Source organism: Teleopsis dalmanni, chromosome X (genome assembly GCF_002237135.1).
Source record: "Teleopsis dalmanni isolate 2A chromosome X, ASM223713v2, whole genome shotgun sequence".
Lineage (NCBI taxonomy): Eukaryota > Metazoa > Arthropoda > Insecta > Diptera > Diopsidae > Teleopsis > Teleopsis dalmanni.
This window is the reverse complement of record NC_051848.1, coordinates 36,820,276-36,836,522: the sequence shown is the minus strand read 5'-3', so window position 1 is coordinate 36,836,522 and position 16,247 is coordinate 36,820,276. Positions and strand designations below refer to the sequence as shown.

The 16,247-nt window shown below is 23.8% G+C and overlaps 1 protein-coding gene across 3 annotated transcripts in view; it reads left to right on the top strand.

Annotated features, from left to right (window-relative positions):
- The first annotated feature begins 312 nt into the window (after positions 1-312).
- Positions 313-16,247, top strand: part of LOC119687185 (embryonic polarity protein dorsal-like) — a 31,981-nt gene continuing 16,046 nt past the window's right edge. For 2 of the 3 annotated variants that reach the window (XM_038101435.1, XM_038101432.1), the window contains exon 1: positions 313-381. The gene's annotated coding sequence lies outside the window, so the exon portion shown is untranslated. Of the gene's footprint in view, positions 382-6,205; positions 6,317-16,247 lie in introns of those variants that run through there. The other variant, XM_038101433.1, reaches the window with a different exon arrangement.

The window sequence follows — 16,247 nt, the reverse complement described above, 5'->3', positions numbered from 1 at the left end:
TTCTTTTGCAAAAAATATTGGTTATATTACACTTGCTATTTCAAACAACCTACTTTGAGATATCAGAGATCTGATTAAATATTGTTTGTGGGCAGATTTCTGTTAGACATCGGTTGATATTGAAAACAAAACTTACTCTTTCATACGATTCTTTCACATTTTTTTAACTATAATGTACGGGAGGTATACAAGAAGCAAACTGTGTATATAATATAAACGTCTGTTTATATGAAAATATATAGTATATAAGTGTGATTAATATTTTGATGAATTTTTTTTATTATAAATTTATATTATTTTTTTTTTTTTTTTTCAGAATAATTAAAACAATTTTCCATTAGTATGGGGATTTAAGATTTGGATAACCTATAAAAATATCAGGTAAGTTTTTGTTAAATATATTTCAATATTAATAGTTTTAGGTTCTTTTATATTAAAAGTGTAAGCAAATTAACAATTTCTTTTTTCTTATAACTAGTTTATTAATCAAAAAGAAGAAACTTAAACCTAATAACTATTAGTATTTATAGAAAATATTTCTTTAAAACATATTCATGTTCACATTTGATCTTATTATTATATTCTTTATGCTGGTTTGAAAATTGGAAGAGGTGAGAAGATGAAAAAAGACATTGAAGACTGCAAAATTTTCATCACATCATTAAGACAAATTATTGCAGCGATGATGGATGATTACCCACCTGCATACTTCTGTGTCTCTCAGATTATTTCAGCTGAAGCGTAATATAGTATATTGTTATCTTTTTCTTTTGTTCTTATTAGATAGGAATATTGATGATATTTCTATTCTATCATTGATGAAAAATCAATCTTATACAGTCTTCACATTTAAAAACATAACACTGAGATGATTTAAGGCATTATTATTATATTATTTCTAAGCGAATGGTTTTTTCAAAATGACACCTGACAAACATTTGTACAACATTTCAAAAAATCTGTTGAATTATTTAAAAAAAATGAAATTTTTTAAAAAATGTTCTTAGAAACTAAAAGAATTTTATGTTTTTTTTTTTTTAAAACCGAATTTTGCAAATGAAATTCAATGAAATTATTGTATTATTACTATTTATTTTTATTACTATTTTTATGGCAGTTTCTAAAAAAATGTCATTCAAATCAGAAGGAGATATAGAGGTATAGATCTGCCAGTCAGATAATAATTATTCGATTGTTTCTTTCAAGCCTACATCCTGCTGCGGACATTAGAAGTTCCTGCTGCGAACAATTGATCTAGTCGCCCATATATCTATTAATCTTTGATTTGTAATAGCAAACGTAAACAGTCACATATAAATCGTCTTGTCAGACATTTTTACAGTAATAAAATAATTTTAAAATTATCAATAAATATCCATGAAAAAATTGAAGATGAATCGTTTTTATTTAGTATCTTTTTATATCAAATTTTAACATACAAACATTAGAGATATTAACTGTCTTATATTATTAAACTAAAAACTATTCTCCATTTGGACAAATCACTGTCTAAAATATGCGTAATTTTTGTAGTAAAATTAAAAAATATCAGCTGTGGGTTGTATTCGCAACTAGCATAACTTTAATGAATACAGACTAATTTTTTTCCAAGCTATTTGAGGTCCATTTTAAGGACCTTATAGTTGATCTTAAATAAACCGCTGCATAACCTTGATGAATATGGACTACTTTTCTCCCAAGTCTTTTGAGGTCCATTTTAAGGACCTTATAGTGAACTATAAAAATTGTAATAATGTTAAATAAAGCATATTGAGTTAAAATAAACTTATATTATTATTATTATTATTATATTAGAATATTATAAACCGCTGCATAACCTTGATGAATATAGACTACTTTTCTCCCAAGCCTTTTGAGGTCTATTTTAAGGACCTCATAGTGAATTACAAAAATTGTAATAATGTTCAATAAAGTATATTGAGTTAAAATATAATTATTATTATTATATTGTGATATTATAAACCGCTGCTTCGGGTGTCAATTTTGGTACATCCAGTGTTTCCAGATATATTAAATGATCCTCAGGCTTTTAATGAATGTGTACACTTTTGATGGTTGTATTGGGTTCTGTATATTGTGTAGGGCAACAAATTTTTAACGCAGACAAATGAATTCACTTCTATGTGGCAAATATCAGTTATTGAAATGTCCATTTTGTTGAGATGTGTCTCAGTCTACAAAGAACTGTCGGAAATTCTGTTTATAATATTCTCTCGTTTCAATGAATGTTTGTACCTGCATTTGGCCTTTACAGATACAGTTTAATATTTTATAAATTGCAATTTCTTTGAGTATCTGCGTTTTTTCACAGGATGTCACTTGAATAATGTACAGAAAAGTTCAACTCGTATAAATTGACATGAGGGTTCTCGTTTAGGAAAGAATTCAGACATTTTCAGCTAGTTTAGTTTTTCTTGTCCCGGAACTTATAATAAAGTGTATTGGTTGATAAAACTCTATTAGGCAATAATATATTTCTTTTTTTGATTTTTTAATTTGACTATTTTAATTCACTCTTCTCTTAAAGTTTATAGTAAAATTATCACATAAAAATAACGTTTTTTCTAAATATTAAAATTATTTGATGATTGTTAAGTGTAATTTTTATTATTTACTTCTTTAATAGTGGGTTACGATAACATCACCAATGTTAGTTATATTTATATTATATATTTATATTACATTTAAGTTTTCTTTGTGCATTGTGGCATTTGTGTGTGTATGTTTTTACATTTAATAAATTTTTATCGTTATTAAGAATCATAATTAGTCACCGAATAGAAATAAAAATGTCGTGAACTATGCTTTCTCTTTAAAAAAAATGTTTTTCAAAACCTGCTTTTTTGTAAAGTCATTTTTCCTCGAAAAATATAGAAAATTAAACGAAATTTGAAAAATTGCCAGATTTTTAAATTGAAATACGAAATTCAACTTAATAATTTGTTCTTTTATTTTATTTATATAAAATATTGTGTACATAAGAAGAAAGCGTGCCACAAATTAACACTAACAAAACGAATGCAATGCAATATTTATGCAAGTCTCACTTTGATAAATGCATTCCTCTTTACAGCATCCGAACATCATACTTACATATTATAAGCATAAAATATATATGTTAACCTCTTATAAATTTTATTTGTAAAATAGCATTTCTAATTAGTTTTAGGAAATCCACTAAAACATTATCTGCTGAATTTTAGTATAACAAAGTTTATTGACACATATCTTTTAAAGAAAATTTTCACATATTTAAAAATATTCTGAAAACGCGCAATCCATATGAACTGATTCCCAAACAAAAAAAAACTTTTATATGTATTCATTCTTTATTGCTCTTTTAAGTTCTTAACGAAAAAAAATTGGAAAAGCTTTCTACGACTGTGTCGGGATTCTTCATAGAAGTATGAAGTCTGATGAGTTACCAGGCTGCTATTTTACATTATTTTACATTATTTTACATTAAGACGATATATTCATCAATCTGGTTTGATTAAGTTCTAAACTAAAGTTAAGTATAGCTTAGGAATATGTTATTTATCTATCTGCATGCATTGCACTGAAGTCAGTAGGGTGTTCAAAAAGTTCTAAGCGCAAATATAACGCAAATTCTTTAAAAGTTATTGAATAATGTTGGAATAAAAATCAGGAGGCTGTTGTTGAGCCTGTGTAGACTTCACTTCAATTCATTCCAAAAATATTGTATTTGTAATATTTGATTATAAATTTGTTTTTGGGAAATATATCTTATATAAAATTTGAATAATTCGATTGAGATTGCATGTACCGATTTAGTGCCCCGTTAAATTTAAAGCTTACATCCAGTGTTTTTTTTTTTTTTTTTCTCTGCTAATTTGGTGTGAAAGTTCATTAGAAAAAGCACTTATATTTTCTTTTACAACCAAACATAAACCAACTATGGAATAATTAAATTAATTAATCATATTTATTCTATTCTTTACTATTCTCTACTATTCTTTTTGTAGAGGATTTATCTGTTGCTAGTTATTATTGGTGAATGATTATTCTGAAATGTGTAATCTCTTTACTCTTTAAGCATACTATATTTCATCCAATAGAGCTACAGTTAACGAATTTATGTGGTTTCTTATTCTTCCAAGATATTTGGAACTTTTAGTATCGCATCTTTTGTGCTAGGAACAATTTTATATTCTTGGATGTTCATAGATATTTGGAACTAGGTTTTAGAAACAAATTAGAGAGTTTGCGTAATTAATCTTACTATTTTGAATTAAAATCTTTGTAGTATTTCTGTGTTAGAGTTATTAACTGAACTTAACTTTATTCCATGTGACCACATTAATTTTAATCTTATAAGGTTAATTTTTTTTGTTTTAAACAAAAACAGAAACTTTTTAGAATCTTTAATATATTTACGTAAAAGTACATAAAAATAATTAGTTAATACGGAATTTGGTAAGCTATACCAATAACTTATTATTTGATTGGTGCTATAAGGTGTATTCTTTAGACATAATTGCTTCAATAGAACAACTTTTGCTTGATTAAGAATAAGAATAACTTGGCATCGCTTTCTAATTCAGTAAATATATGAGAAGTAAAAAAAAATTAAACATATTTATGATTGATATATACATGTAAATATAAAAATACCCGAATAATTTTATAAAAAAGTTTTTTATAAAAGAGTTTTTTATAAAAAGTTATTGGTGAGCATTTTATATTGTATTTAAATTTACATAAAAGTAACTACTTTTTATAGTCTTTATCTATGATAACGGAGAAAAATAGTGAAATAATGAAGATACAAAGAGAGCGGGGCATTTATTAAATATTTGTAATTTTTGATAGCTCCAACTCTTCAGAAGTTTATACGAGATCGTCAATAAATTCGTTTGTATAATTTTAAAACTTTTGATATTATTTAACCTTGTTTTATTTTTCTTGTAATTTTCTTATAAATACATTTTCTTATGTATTTCATTTTATTATGTTCATTAAACATAATACAGAAATTATAAATTCCTTAATAAATAATGAATGAGTGATTTCTTATTAATTATTAACCTTTCTGTTATTAATTTTATTAAAAAATCACTTTTCTTAAATATTTAAATTTACTCATTAGTTGTATAAATAAAACATAAACTCTTCTCTCATCTGACTGAAATTTTCGAGAATTTTCACAATAGATCAGTTTTAACATTTGGCACTATTTTAGGAAAATGAGCTTTTATTTTTGGGAATTTTGTTTTTGCTTTGCATGTTAATTTTTAAGCGACAAGTGTCTTTTTGGAGCATTCATATCAAAAGAATACACCTACATATAGTAGATTTGTATTTATATTTTTTATATGTTATGATTAGCACATACACAATTAATTATAATCATAAGGTGTATCGTGCTATCTCGGAAGAGCGTCTGTGTAAATTAAAGCTATTGACAAACTTAAAAATATCTAGAGGTTAAAGATCTCAGTACTATTTCGGTTTAATGAGAACTGTATTTACAATTAAGCATGAAGATAATTTCATTTTCTAAATTTTAAAAAAATATTGACAAAGTATAATGTTACTAGTATTATTAATTATTAACATCAGTTCATATTAATAAGCTAATATATTAATAAACTAATTTTAACAGAAAATATGCTAATACTTTGTTGTAAAAAGAATTGTTTAAAAAATGTTGTGTTGGCAACTCTAGAAAATATGCAGTGGAAAACAATAACTTAAGTAGTATAAACAAATTTTTTTTTTAGAATATATATATATGTATATATGTTTTTGCCAAAAGACAGAAATATTTAAGAAAATTTGGTCAGGAAAAATTGTGGCTTTTAGTTTTGAATGAATAGACAAGATTGACGCACACAAAATTTAAATAAAAAAAAAAATAATTATTCTACATAATAATTCGTTCGTTAATATATAAACAAACACTAATTAAGCGATTTAAAGATAGGAAAAGTTTCGTTCAGTTAACGGAAGAAGATGTGTAAAATGATCGAAATAATTTACTTTTTAATTTAATATTTTTAATAACTAATATTAAGTTAATATACACTTAGAACAAATTACGTACTAAGATAACAATATATATTAAGTGCTGTGAATATCTAATTCATTCATAAAAACTAAAATATCATAAATTAAAAACAATAAATATTTTTATTTGTGTTTGCGTATATCGCAAAAATCTGATAAAAAAGTAAAAACAAAGATTAATTAAATACATTCAGAAGTTGAAATCAAACTATTGAAGCAACCACCGCGATCGACCATTTTGTCAGTGATTACTGATAAAGAAAAGGTGATTATATTATTTTATGACGTGCTAATATATGGTTTAATAAAAATTTTCAAATTACAGTATAAAGTTATATGAAGCATTGAAGAAAGAAATGATTGCTTTCTAAATTTTACATATAACGTTGAAAAAAAAAATTTAAATAAATTTAATAATAGAATAATATAAAAAGTGAGTTAATCAATTAATTAGTTTAAATTGTTTTAAAATCTTATATTATAATCATCCATTGTATAGTTTTATATACATTATAAATTAATTGTGTGCTGTTGTGTTTATCTATATAGAATAAAAGTAAAATTTTGATAAAAAAAAACTGCTTCAGTTAATTGTGTTTTAGTTGAAGATTTTTAACTAAATTTGAAAGTGACTAAATATTATACAGTTTAGATATAATATTACAAAAAAAAAAATTAAATAAAGTATTATAAGTATCTCTTATTAGTATAATAGGTGATCTCAAAAAATTTTCTTAATAGTTATTAATAACATAGTGCAATTTTAATTCTTTTCATTGGATGGTTTCTAACAGTAGTGAATTGTAATAACAAAATTTTTTATTTATATTTAATTAATTGAATTTTTGGCTGAAGAAAATAAAGAGTACAGTCATAATTAACATTAAAATTAAATTAAATTTTTTTTATTTAAATTATGACTTAACTATTTCATTAATAGAAGGATTCTTGATTAGTTGTAAATCACAACAACTAATGTTATTATTATTTAATTATTTTTTAATATAATTATTTTTGGAGTTTTTGAAACATCATCAAAAAATTTTATAAAGAAATTATTCACTCGAACATTTTTATATAGCTGATTTTATTTTTTAGTGACTATAAACTGTTTTATTTGAAATTATTATATATGTAATAAAAATATTTATGTATGTAAATATATATGTATGTAAATATATATGTATATATATATGTACATACATAATTTGTTAATTTTTTATATTAGAATAAGAATCAAATTAGATTAAAACTTATACTTTTGCTGTAATTTCACATAATATATGTACATATATATAGTAACTCTATATATATTGTTTTTATTAAATTTTTGAATAGTTAAAATTTTTTGTTGATTGCTGTTAAATTAAAAAAAAGATAAGTGAAATTTTTTTTTTATTTAAAGAAAAGACCTTCAACACTTTTTTTTAAATACACTTTATTTTAATCGTTAAAATATATTTTTATCCTTAAAATTTTAACTTAAATAATTTATATTTTTATGTTTATAATTGTTTTATAATACTAATTTGGCTATAAAGAAGCTTTATACATTTAAGACTTTTGCCTTGTTAGTTTCATTTCAATTTTTGAATATAATAATAATAATTATGTGTAATTCTGCATATAAGTTCTTTTAAAAATTTAATATAAGCTATGAGTCAGCAGCTATAATAAATATAAAGGAACAATAGGTTTAATATCTAGCAGTGGTGTGTTGCCCATATAAACCATTTTCTATTACCATATTTTTATAAGTTAACCTTTACAACTTTCTTTATAATGCAGTTTGGTTAAGCAATTTACAATATAGTTTTTTTTCGATAAGGTTATATCAGTCGTCCTACGGATTCCCTTAGGCCCATTATCATATTTTGCTACAATATAAAACTCAGGAGTTTAAAAAGCATCCTGAACCTAAGGAAAGTTAAAAATGTTTTTTAAAGATGAAACGTTAAGCTGGCTAAGAATTACTAAAAAGTGTTCCCCATATGCTAAACAGTGACAGCATATGCAAAGTATCTTTGTCTTCTTTCTCCACAACTACAATAACTTTGTTATAATTGAACAGCATAATTATTCGTCGAGCATGGTTCCTTAACCGACTGTGACCCATCAACAAATTCAGCAAAAATCTAAAGTTCTTATGGAACATTTTAATTATATTGCTAGATTTTTATATAGATGTCTTTCTGTCGTTGAATTCTCTAATCTTCTATTTCATTGAAGAATAGAATATTTCAACAAGTGTTACATGTTGCCAGCGGTGAGTTATTTTTTAGATGTTACAAACAAAAAAAAAATAATATTCATACATATGATAATATATTTGCTATAATGTGTAACTATAGATATATTAGTTATAGTCTGCTCGCCTATTTGAAATTTTTAGCCTAAGTCACTGGCATCTAATTTTATCAGCATTAAAATAAAAAATAAAAAAATCTATTTACCATGTTCATTCATTATTGTACTAATAGACGCTAGGGGGTCTAGTAGATGCTGTGGCTAGGTGTTAGGTAGAGACATTAAAGCATTGTTTAATGCATCAAGGAGAAATACTATCTATTAAGAGAAGACTAGTTTATACGAAAAAAATAAATCTTGGGATCTTTAAAAATTAAAATTGAAAAATGTTTTTTAATAATTTTTTTTTCCTATCACCAGTTTTATATGGTTGAGAATTTTGTCAAGTTTTGCTCAAGTTTTGTGTCAGCTGAATACCTCTATAATTTTGGTATTCATTTAAGTTGTCGAAAATGAATGAATTTTCACTATTTATGTCAGATCCTGTTTAACTTAGAGCTCATCTGCATATTTTCTTAATTTTCGCATATCCAACTAGAAAAAACCAGTCAATATTGGACAAATGTAATTTTTTCAAGATTATATTTTGTTATATTTTTTTAAATGTCTGCACAGATATAGATGCATTTATTGTTTGATTTATTAATAGTAGCCAGATGAACTAGTCTACAAAACCGGTGGTATAGTCAAATGGTTTTGTTGGTGAAATTTTTTCTCGATTCGCAAAATTTTGAAATATTGAATTGCTCAGGGTTGTTATATTAATATTTTTTTTTTTTTAAAAAGCACGCATAAGATAGAAAATGTTTGTTTATTTTGTTGTATAATAGTCAAAGATGTTCAATATATATTTTTTTTTGCGAATTATGTTTCAATTGCCTTTTTGTCTAGATAAAAAAAAAGTATTACAATTTTAAAACATTCAGATTTTTTTCTAAAATATCAAATAGATTTGGGTTTAAAAAATAAACATTATTGATTATAATATCGGAAATACAGAACATCGTCAAGAGACAATGTAGTAATCCAGCCTGTTTTTGACGAAAAAATAATTTATTTTAAAGTTTATTTTAACTATTAATTAAATTAATTATTTTAAAGACTTATTATTATATATAAAGGATAACTGTATCTTGTGATTAAGATAAAAGCAACTTATGTTAAAGCTGAATATTTTCACGGAGTTAATGAATATTTGGAATCTTTCTGATCTATAAATAATATATAATTTCAAATATTTTCATGACAAGTTGTTAATGCTGTTAAATAAATTACAGCAATGAAATAATTCATTATTTTAATCAATTACAAAGATTTTTCAACTGATAACCAGTTTAAAGCAAACAAAATAGGGGTTATATTTCCGACTAATGCCAACACAGACCTTGTTCTGCAAGACGATAAAAACTACAGAAAAAAAAAATTGGCAGATGAGAGATGAGAGATTTGTTCTATTGCAGTAAAACAAACAAAAAAAAATAATAAATAAATAAAATAATATACAATACAATACATTACAATGTTATTGAAAGGTAGCTAAACTGTCTTTATATTCAAAATAAAATTTAACTAACAATTTTATAGTTGGGTAAACTTTTAATGATAAAACAATTTTCAATAGGTAAAAAAGATTAATTTTGATAATTAATTCCACAATAAGCTAAAACATTATTAATTTTTATTTATTAAGAAATCAACCAACTAGTATCTAATTCTCAGCCCCTTTACGAATGTACCTTTTGATATTTAGACTATATTAATATATCTATGGCCAGTATTGAGGGTCGTTCAAATACTACACAATGCAAATTTTTGTCATTCAGATTCATTCTCTTCCAGTGTAATACTATGGCAAAAATTTGTATTAATAGGGAATAAGTTTATTATACCAGTCTACGTTTGGCAACAGACTTTAGAAACATAGCTTTCTTATATGGTTGCGTCTATTTAGTATTTAGTTTAGGTTATAAATTTGTTTATTGATAATAAGATCAAAGAAAACTACTGTGCATAAATTGTGATACAATAGTTAATACAATATATATATAAACCATATATAATTTATAAAACTTACTCTCTATATAAGCAAAGTGAGCTTTGCTAAGTGTGATGTACGCTGTGACATTAAGTTTCTTTTTTCTTTATTAATAATAATATATAATAAATAATATGTAATATATAATAATATAAAACACATAATATGTAATATATAATAATATATAAAACATAATATGTAAGATGTAATAATCTATAATACATAATATGTAAGATATAATAATATATAATAAATAATATGTAAGGTATAATAATATATAATACATAATATGTAAGATATAATAATATATAATACATAATATGTAAGATATAATAATATATAATACATAATATATAATAATATATAATACATAATATATAACAATATATAATACATAATATACAATAATATATGATACATAATATGTAATATATAATAATATAAAACACATAATATGTAATATATAATAATATATAAGACATAATATGTAAGATATAATAATATATAATAAATAATATGTAAGGTATAATAATATATAATACATAATATGTAAGATATAATAATATATAATACATAATATGTAAGATATAATAATATATAATACATAATATATAATAATATATAATACATAATATATAACAATATATAATACATAATATATAATAATATATTATACATAATATGTATTAATATATAATACATAATATATAATATATATATTATATATAAATGTATATATATAAACATATAAGATTTCTTTCCTTTAAAAAAATTGCTAAAAAGTTATATATTATATAAATAATAATAAAAGAAATAACATATTTTTGATTATAATAAATAATATCATAATACAATTGATTTGATCTAAGAAATTATGAAATATGATAAAAAAAATATAAAGCATTGCGTTGAGGAAATGCCTTATATATATGTTTACATTCTATTAATTGCATGTTATCCACCTACTTTAAATAGAAACAATTTATTTTATTGCAATAATTTTAATTATTATTAATAAAATGTTTTTACTTAATTGTTCGGTTAATGTAATTTTACAAATGTAACATGTAGTCCCTCTGTTCTCTTAAAACTTTCATTCGATTAAATAATATATTTTATTAGCATGAATTTATTATTTTATGATGTTTTTTATTTTGGCTTCCATCCAACTAAACTATTTAATTTAATATTAATGACGTAATTTTTATTCGTTTTAGTCCGTAGGTGGCAAAATTGAATATTCATACAGAATTTTTTTCCTATTGCTTTATTGTCTTTTCAAAGAAAACATCATCAATTTTTCTCTAAAATAAAAAAGAAAATTCTAAATATATGCGTATTAGTGTGCTGTGGGCACCTTGAGAAGTGTTATGGGTCCAAAAATTAGACTCACAACAAACAAATAATTGAACACATGTTTATTTTGGTACTGAAGACCTAAACAATTTTTCTAACATTTCCAAAGACAATCTTCTATGTATTTTGCAGATCAGTTGCTATAAAATATAAAGAAAAGGATACGCACGGGTATTCTAAACAAACTAATACCATATATTCTTCATAAGAAAAATACCATTACGGGATCTTAGTCCCCTTTTAAAAACTGAATACGACGACGTTATTGTACGGTATAATTATAAAAGTTTACAAAGTTATTAGTAATATATTGCGATATATGCAAAATTCCTTAAATAAACGACAGATGGCGTACAATTTTGTGGTGGTGTCACACGAAAAGGGACTAAAGCGATTTTAGTTTTGAATTCGCTGTGTTTCTGCTTCCATATAAACATCTATGTCAAGTAAATTTTGTAGCAATATTTATAAAAACTGCTATGGTCATACATATATTTAAAACCTTTTTATAAAGCATTTGTCATAATAATTCTTTTGTGTTTATAATTTTAACAGATTCACTGCTTAGTTTCTCCAGTTTCTTAGTCATCATTTTTTAATTTTTCTTTACACTTTTCTATACACTTTCTATATAGACTTGACAAATTTGAGAACAGTGTACGCTTTCCTTGTGTGATAAATAATGATTTAATAGTTATCCTCAATATATATACTAAATAATATATAATGAAAAGAATTAGACTCTAAAAATATTCTCATAATTTCTTTTTCTATATATAATACTTCTATGTTTTTTTACTTAAGGTACAGTTAATATTAAAGTACCTAGTTCGAGACTACTCTGAACAATCGGCTTGGTTTCCCGATATGCGAATACCGAAATATTCTCATATATTTTCTTTTTCTATATATAATACTTCTGTTTTTTTTTACTTTAAGTACAGTTAATATTAAAGTAATTCGAGATTACTCTGATTTTTTCTTTGATTTTTGTTTCGTTTAAAAAGTTGGCAATTCCGATTTAATGCCAGTTCGATTGATAATCCTCCATAGTGGTTTGGTTAGTGATACTATAAAAAAGTCAGAGTTTCCAGTTCCATATCAGTTCACAACACTGTTAACTTTTCATTTTTGTCGCATCAATTAAGTGTTTCCATGTAAAATTTAGGAGGAAAATTGCTTTTTCTATTGAAAAGGACTTCAATAAATTCATTAGTCCGTAAAAATTGTTAATCATATATACAGAAAAACAAAACATAAAAACTAATGAATAATGAATTAATGAACTAACAAACGTTACAAACTCAATTGAAATGTACTCGGGGTCAGAATATTCGCAGGAAGGTATCATGAAAACATGTGTGATGGTACGTCACTATCAAATCAAATAAACTGAGATAATATATAATATATAAAAATTGTATAATTTATATATTATTATATTTCATTTATATATAATATAAAAATTTTATATTGTACTTATTATATTGTATTATATTTTATATTAGCACTATCGGTAGTAAGGTACCAGAGGGAATGATGATGTATTGTATTTTAGTATTATTATTATTAGTACTTTTAATTTTTTTTAGTAATTTTATTTTTATTTTTTTTTTTATTTTTTTTTTTATTTTTTTTTTTATTTTTTTTATTGAATAATTGAAAAAATTAGTTTCTATAATTACAAACAATTATCTTGTATATATAAAAAGTCTACGCTTTTTACACAGAGTATTATAGATACCATTCAATATATCATAATTTTGAAAATCATAGGAAAGTAGTTTGTTTAAAGATTTATTATAAAGAACCTAGGATAATATCTCATATCAGAGCTATCAGAATACTATTCAACGTTAGTATAATTGACTGAAAGTGCAAGTTAATGTAACAAGTAGCATATTAAGTTCATCTCCCTCTCTCTTCTTGACTTTTGGCTGTTCTCACACCTTAAAAGATTCTATGGGCACAAATTAGTTTCAGCAATGAAAAGGTAGTAGTTTCTGTGGAGCGGTATTTTATAGCCCTTGCTGCAAGCAACCACAGAGATGAGATCCTTAAAGGAGTGAAGGATTTTAGACACAAATAAAGTTTTTTTTCATTCATTTTTTAAAGAATCTTGTGTAGACGTCATTTCCACGAAATTAAGCCTAATAACACCAAAAAATATTCCTTATTTGTAGTGCTAGTAATCTAACGAATATTGAGTTATTTTAAATTAACTGTTAAAAATTTTATAAATAACCTACATTAATATTTATAAAGATATAACAAACTGCTTAATGGTTTACAATGAACTGTGATAAATTACCTATATTATTTGGTGGAGAGTTTCGAGATATAAAGGTTACACCAAACGAAAAGTGCTATCTCAATAGATTGGACCTCTATACTTTGACAAGAGCGTTAATATCAAACGATTTTAAATATAAGAAAAACTTCCAATTTAAAAAGTATGTGAAGAAATGAAAGACAGTTTCAGATTGACTCCTCCTTACTCTGAGCAAAGAAGATTTTAAAATTTTTATCGGTTTAATGACAAAATGTGCCTTTCAGATATCAGTATATATGAAATGGATGTAAAAACGCCTGAACAGATTCTTCATATGTGCGATAGACTTGTAGATATTTAAAATGTATGGAACAACACAAAACCTTCAAAGATGTTTACATTTATTAAAAATCTATTGATCGGTTAAAGCAACTATGGTTAGCACAATAGATTATTTGAGTCGCGCTGTATAGTATTCTTCACTTAATTAATTATGTTTATAAATGGATTAAGAAATTAAAAAATTTAATAAATTAAAATTAAAAAAAAATTTTCGCAGGGTACAAATTTTTTAATAGAACACATAATATCGTTAATATATTTTTAATAATAAACTTTTGTTTATAATTTATATATACTATTAATATACTAATGTGCTTGTAAGTATAGAGAGGTCAGTTATGGAGAGGTCATACCCGGCATAAAAGTCCATGCGGTTTAGTTTTGTATTGCTTTGCAACAAATTACGCAAAAATTTATTTTTATAAAACTGTCCGGAGCTGCCTACATAATTATACAACAAACAAAACAAAAAAAAAATAAATAAATAAATAAATATAAACTGAAAAAATATGTATATAGTTCAAAATTTTGGCTAGCAAAATAAGAGCACCAAAATAAAACTTTATTGGAGAATGACTCTCAATTAATCTGTGAAAATGTACGACGAAGAGAAAAGTTTGTTTAATGCATTGCACGTCCTATATTTTACTTAATAGTTGTCTTGTATATATTTAATATATTTTTATGGGAGTTTTTTATTTTTTTAAATATATCTACATTTTTAGATGCAAGCTAATATACATTTATGCCGAAATTTACACAAATTTTTTAAACTATAGTAAAATATGGAACGCTTAAAACAGACTCATAGATCTTTTGTTGATTAGATTAAGAAGATTTATATAGCATCCTTGATTCGTGTTATAAGAAATTGGTATTAATTTTTTTAAAATCAATTCACAATAATATGTATTCACCTTTACATAAGATATAATACATTTTATGTGTTGAAGGTGCGTAAATGTTTAAAAATCTATATATAAAACTCATTTTTAAATCAAAATTTTTTTATATGCTCCAAATGTGGTTTTTTCAAAATATATTTTCCAAAAAAAAAAGAAAATTATTTGTTGTTTTCTATTGAAAGATATTGAAATATCTTTATTGTTTTCTAAATTATTTTTTAAATTATAGTTGAGAATCCAAGACTTCATTTAACTTATAGGTTCTTGCAGATTTCTCTAGAACATTAATTTTTTTTTACAATTAGTAATTGTTCTTATTCTATTACATTTGCATATTGGTTAACAATAAGTTCAGAAAGACTAGTTGATTATGTTGAGGCTAGTTGAGTCAGTGCACCTGAGCACTTTTACCCTCGATTAACTGCGAGGTTTCTTCCAAACTTCTATTTGCGCCTTGACTAGATTATTGTTTACCACTTCATCAGACTAAGCTATAATTGACCTCAGATCTGCACACCTTTCCGAGGAGCCTGTAACCATTCTGAGACTTGATAACGCGGATGTTTGTACTATCGTCAGTTTTTTGTTTGTTTTTATTTTATTCAAATAATTATATTTAAATCTTCCGATTTTAAGTTACGTACATATATTAGTTATGAGTGAACTTTAAATTTTAAATAAAAATAAATAGGGTTTACATACTATATTTAATAACAGTAATATTGATTATAAAAATTGTTTTTAAAATTTTTTTTTTTGAATTATTATAAATTGAATTCATTGCCAAACAAAAAAGTAAAAAAAAAAATATTATTTAATATCAAGGAGACAATCGCGAAGGCAATTAATAATTTTGTAACACATTAAATATGATTTTTTTAAAATCTGTGAGCTAGTTCACTACAAAAATAATAAAATTTTAAACAATAAAAGTTTTTTTTTTTTTGAAATCTCACCGAAATTTCGCTCAAAAAGTCTT